The sequence below is a fragment of the Chiloscyllium plagiosum genome, unplaced genomic scaffold (genome assembly GCF_037043375.1).
Source record: "Chiloscyllium plagiosum isolate Xiang-an unplaced genomic scaffold, Cpla_swu_hap1 HiC_scaffold_31, whole genome shotgun sequence".
NCBI lineage: Eukaryota > Metazoa > Chordata > Chondrichthyes > Orectolobiformes > Hemiscylliidae > Chiloscyllium > Chiloscyllium plagiosum.
The window spans coordinates 51459443-51465442 of NW_028270169.1; positions in this window are offsets into that span (position 1 = coordinate 51459443).

Here is a 6000-nt window from a genome sequence, read left to right on the forward strand (position 1 = left end):
TGAAGGTGGGAGAAAACGTCTGGAGAGCATTGATTTGAAGGAGTCGAAGTTCAATGGGTGGCCTGGATGCTTCGAGAAAATGAAGTGCAAGTCGCCATAGCCTGCTCTCGCAGTTAGCGAGGGACAAAACGTTTAACCTGAGGGTGACTGTGCCTCAGGCGAGTCCGGGAATGTACATGTTGATTTCAGCCTGGGCGGGAACTGAGCCCGAAATGTTTGGTGTCAGTCTGCTTCATGGACCAACTACTGGGCCAACAGAGGTGACTTTAACAAGGTGACCAAAACTGAACACAATACTCCAAGTGTGGCCTCACCAGCATCCTGTATACCTGTAACATCACTTCCCAACTTCTATACTCAATGCCCTGACCGATGATGTGTGTTGGACTGAGGTGGATAAAGTTAAAAATCGCACAACACCAGATTGTAGTCCAACAGGTCTATCTGGAAGCACTAGCTTTTGGAGCACTGCTCCTTCATCAGGTAGCTGTCATCCTTGAAGACCAGAGGTGACCATAACAAGGTGAAGGCCAGTGTGGCAAAAGCTGTCTTCACTGCCCTGTCTCCCTGTGACTCCACTTTCAGAGAACTGAGCACCTGAACTCCAAAGTCCCTCTGTTCCACTACACTCTTTAAGGCCCTACCACTCACCATGAAACTCCTACCTTGATTTGACTTTCTGAAATGCAAGGCCTCACACTTATCTATATTAAACTCCATTTGCCATTTCTCAGCCCACTTCCCCAACTGATCAAGGTCCTGCTGCAATTTCTGATAACTTTCTTCACTGTCCACAATACCACCTATTTTAGTGTCATCAGCAAACTTAGTAATCATGCCTTGTGCATTCTCATCCAAATCATTGATATTGATAACAATCAGTAATGGGCCCAGCACTGACCCCTGAGGTACACCACTAGTCACTAGCCTCCAGTCCGACAAGCATCCTTCCACTATTACCCTCTTCTTCCTACCATCAAGTCAATTTTCTTCATGCGTTCATAACCAGATTTCATTGAATTCACTTTAAATTTTATTGTAGTGGGGTGAGATTGAAGTGTAATCATCAATAAGGTTATCAGTTCATAAATTGTTAAAAGATTCACAAGCTTACACAACAAGTCCCGATGACAAGATTGAGCTGGTGGGGAATGACCAGAAGCATGGCCTTCCACAGCACAGGTCCTTTGGGAAATGACGGCACTGGGGAAATTGGTTACTGTTGGCACCAGGATGCAGAGTACATTCCGATGTTCGAATGGGATGACCTGAGGGGTGTTCAGTCCTGGCCTTTGAACCTCACGAGGCAGCCACCAGCTGATGATACAGGTGTGAGAAGGCAAGAATGGCCTGGAGCCAGCAGCAGCCCTGAGGTTAGTTCGAACAAAGGAGTAGGAAACAGTGCTGTCAAGGAGCAGTGAGGGCGGGGCTGGCTGCTTCATCGAATATCAGTCAGATGGTGGGAGAATCCTGCCCCCTTGTGGCTCCATTTTCAGGTAAATACATTTTAAACATTCAACTTGTGGTCTGCAAACGATCCTTTCAGGACCACCTGTGAACCCCTTTTTAAGCTGGATTTCCATCAGGCAGTTCAGAGGAATCCAATCTTAAGTTGCCAACTGCATGAGCAAGGCACATGGATCTTCTGGCACTACCAATATGGCTGCCCTGGCACTTTCCCCTCTTTGTGAGTGTGCGTTTCCAACTGAGAGGTGTTATTTAGAAGGTCAGTTCGTGCCTGATAACTGGATGATGTTAGTAAAACTCTCAACTCCTGTGAAAGGTAAGGTGAATAGATTAGAGGAGGTGGCAGAGGATAAGGGGAGGTAAAGAATTTGGAAATAGGACAAGGGTAAATGAGGGGAAGTTAAAAGTGTGCAAGAGGGGAGATGTAATGGAGGCGGGGGCGGCAAGGTAAGAAATGGGGAGATGGAGGCTGAATGAGGGGAGGATGAGGTGAGGGATGGGGGGATGGAGAGGATAAAAGAGGCAAAGTGGAAACATTGATTCTTGACTGTGATTTTGTACTGGAAGAAGCCGGGGTTGTATCGGATGCAGTTTCCCCCGATGTGGAAGTTTGTGATAATTTATGAACTGATAAACTTATTGATAACTACACTTTACTCTCCCCCCCACTGCAATAAAGTGTAAAGTGAATTCAGTGAAATCTGGTTATGAACACATGAAGAACTAATCACAAAAGTCAGATTATTATAAAAATCCAAGTGGGTGAACCTTGCTCTTCAGCTGAAGAGTTGAAGTGTTGGGAGTGGAGTTCAGTTCTGTACCTCCAGGCTCAGGCAATGGGATCCTCTACATCAACTTGAAGCAGGACTATACAATTGAGTGCCTCATTCATAAGGTGAAACCTCCCATGATACAGCAGTCACTTAGTACTGCATTCAAATGTCACTCCAAATCACAGGTTGAAGTCCTGGTATAGGATTGGAACCCATAACCCCACTGATTCATTAAAGATTCTTATCAACTGAACCAAGGTACCGCCAAGAGAAACCCCAGCTAGAGAGAAAAAAAATCACAAACATACGCATTGAAAGAATTCCAAACATGATCTCTATCAATCTTAAAATAATTTTCTGGAATGCCAGCCTAGATCGCGAGCTCAGATATTGCTGTCTGTAGTGTATCAAAAATTGCATTGTGCACTTTATCCACTTAAAATTATTATAGCCATATACCAGCAGAGGGAGTCTATAGACATATACCAGCAGAGGGAGTTTAGAGGAGATTAAAGAATCCAAGTTGAACAACACAGACAGATATTCTTCTCAGAGAATTAGGCTGGAAGCTGTTTCTTCCCAACGACATCACAAAGCCACAGAAAAAGTGCAGGAAATGAAGTGAAAATTTCAAGTATTTCTCAGTGGCAGTATTAAACTAAGTCTTATGCAAGCAAGCAAGAAAGCTGATCTATTTCCAGCCATCTCAGGATTTCCATCCAATTCAACATTCTTCGCTGGGGTGTTGGGAAGTGGCTATTTGATATCGGAGTGTTGGCCAAGTGGCTGAACATGCTTGTTATCTCGAGGAGGTTCAGCCCTGGGAAGTGCTTAATATCACACATGGCACAGTGGAGGCTTCAGTGGGAACTGGCTCATACCTGTCTGGTTTCTTCAGCATCAAAAGAATGTCACAGTCTGTCTGGGAGAGTAGAGTGTGTACTGGAGAGAGAGAGATACCTGACTGGGATTCCCTCGCACAAACTATTTTGTCTTTTTAGGAATTTACGTCTGTGATACCCACAGATCTCTCTGACAGTCAGTGAGTCAGTACTGAAAGAGTGAATTAAACTATCAATTATATTCTCAAAACAGGTATATTGCTCGACTTTGTTTTCATTTATTCAGCTTTTTTATTTTATGCATTTTTATTCTGTCTAACTGCGTGAGCAATCTTGACAAGGCCAGCATTTGTTGCCCATTCCCAATTGCCCCTTTGAGGGGGTACCATCGAATCCGCACTGTGTGGAAACAGAGCATTTGGCCCAACCGTCCAAAAAAGTATCCCACCCATATATTTATCCCAACCTTACACCTCCACGAACACTATGGGGCAATTTAATATGGTCCTTTCATCTAACCTGCACATCTTTGGATTGTGAGTTGAAACCAGCAAAAATGGGGAGAATGTGCAAACTCCACACAAACAGTCACCCGAGGCTGGGGTGAAACCCAGGTCCCTGGCGCTGTGAAGCAGCAGTGCTAACCACTGAGCCGCCGTGGTAGTTGGTAATTGGTGCTGGACTGTCTTCTTGAATTGCTGCAGTCCTGACGGTGCACCAATACTCAGTGCTGTTACGGAAGGAGTCCCAGAATCTTAATGCAACGACAGTGAAGGAACAGAGATATAGTTTCGACTCCAGTGAATGACTGAGAGGGAACATTGCAGGTGCCAATGATGCAGTACATCTTGTTGGTGGTATATGAGCCTGGGGTGGCAGAACTACATGTTTGAGGTGACATGTTCATTAAACTTGATCATGTTGGATAGTATCAAGCTTGTTGAGTAACTGAACAGTATTCCATCATCCTGCGGACATGTTCATTGTAAAGAGTGACCATGTTTTGGGAGTCAGGAGGTGAGTTGAACACTGTGAAAGTCCCAGCTGTTCATCCGCCCTTGTTGCCAAAAATATTTATATGCTGGTCCGATTAAGTTTCTGATCATTTGTAACCTACCAGGATGTTGGTAGTGGGAGATACAGTGATTGCAATGCTGCTGGGGTGACATGGTGCTTCAGTAGATGGCACTGCTGCCTCACAGCGCTGGGTACCCGGATTAAATTCTACCCTTGGGTGACTGTCTGTGTGGAGTTTGTACGTTCTCCCTGTGTCTGTATGGGTTTCATTCTACAGTCCAACGATAGACAGGTAAGGTGGATTAGCCATTGGAAATGGGGAGATGGGCCTGGGTGGGATGCTCCTCAGAGGGTCGGTGTGGATTTGATGGGCTGAATGGCCTGCTTCCCCACTGTAGAGATTCTATGATTGAATACAAAGAAGCAACAGTTAGATTCTTTCCTGTCAATGATGGCCTTTGTCTGTTTTGAACATTACTTGCCACAAGTCTGGATATTGTCCAGATCTTGTTGTGTTTGAATATAGACTGCTTCAGTATCTGATGTTTGCAAACATCCCCAATTCTGACCTTATAACGGAAGGAAAGCCACTGATGAAGCAGCTGAAGATGTTTAGGCCCAGGGCACTACCCTGAGGAACTCCTGCAGAGATGTCTGTGAGCTGAGATGATTGCTCCTCCAACAACCACAACCTATGTGTCTTCCTATGTGTCTAGTCTGACTCTAACCAGCAGAAAACTTGCCCCCTGATACCCATTGATTTCAGGGCAGTCACTGTCATCTCAGCTCTGGAGTTTAGCTCTTTCTTCCTGTTTTATCTGAGCCTGGAATGAAGTCAGGAGCTGAGTGGCCCTGGTGAAATGGGTTATTGCTGAGTAAGTGCCACTTCACAGTCAATGACTTTGCTGATGATCAAGAGTAGATTGATGGGGTGGTAATTCATCTGGCTTTTTGTATATAGGTCACACCTACACAATTGTTTCAAAATGTCAAATAGGAGCCAATGCTGTAACTGTATAGTCATCCCCTTGGCTAGGAGCACAACTAATTCCGGATCACAACCCTACAGTACCATTGCTGGAATATTGTCACGGCCCATAGCCTCTACAGTATCCAGTGCCTCCAGCCATGTCATGTGGAGTGAATCAAATTGGCTGGAGACTGGTATCCCTGATGCTGGGACCTCAGGAAAAGACTGGGTTGGATCATCCATTCAGATTATTGCGAATGCTTCACCCTTGTGTTTTGTTCCAAGGTTCTGGGCTCCTCATTAAGTTTGGGGAGTTTTGTAACATCTTTTCCTTTGGTTGTTTATCTCAATTTTTCCACCACGATTCACAACTGCACTGTAGAGCTTCGATCTAATCTGTTGGTTGTGGGTTGGCTTGGCTTCATCTATCACAGAATGTTTCTACTTCAGTCCTGGACTGCGGTTCCATCAGGTTGACACCACAGTGTTAGGGATGCCTGGCAATGTTCCTGACATGCCCTCCTGCACCCATTGAACCTGCCTTGATGATAATGGTGGAATGAATAATATGCTGGACTGAGAAGGTTACATGTTATGGTTGAATGCTATTCCAATGCCGCCTCATCGATGTCCAGTTTTGAGCTGCTTGATCTGGTCATGAATCCAGCCCCTTTAGTGAGGTGATAGTACCCCACAGCTCAATGAAGAATATCATTGAGTCATACAGCACAGAAACAGACCCTTCAGCCCAACTCATCCATGCCGACCAGGTTTCCTAAACAGAACTAGTCCCATTTGCCTGCATTTAGCCCTTATCCCTCTAAACCCTTCGTAACCATGTATCTGTCCAAACTTCTTTTAAATATTGTAATTATAACAGCCTCCAGCAGCTCTACTTCCTGTAGCAGCTCATTCCATACACGCATCACTC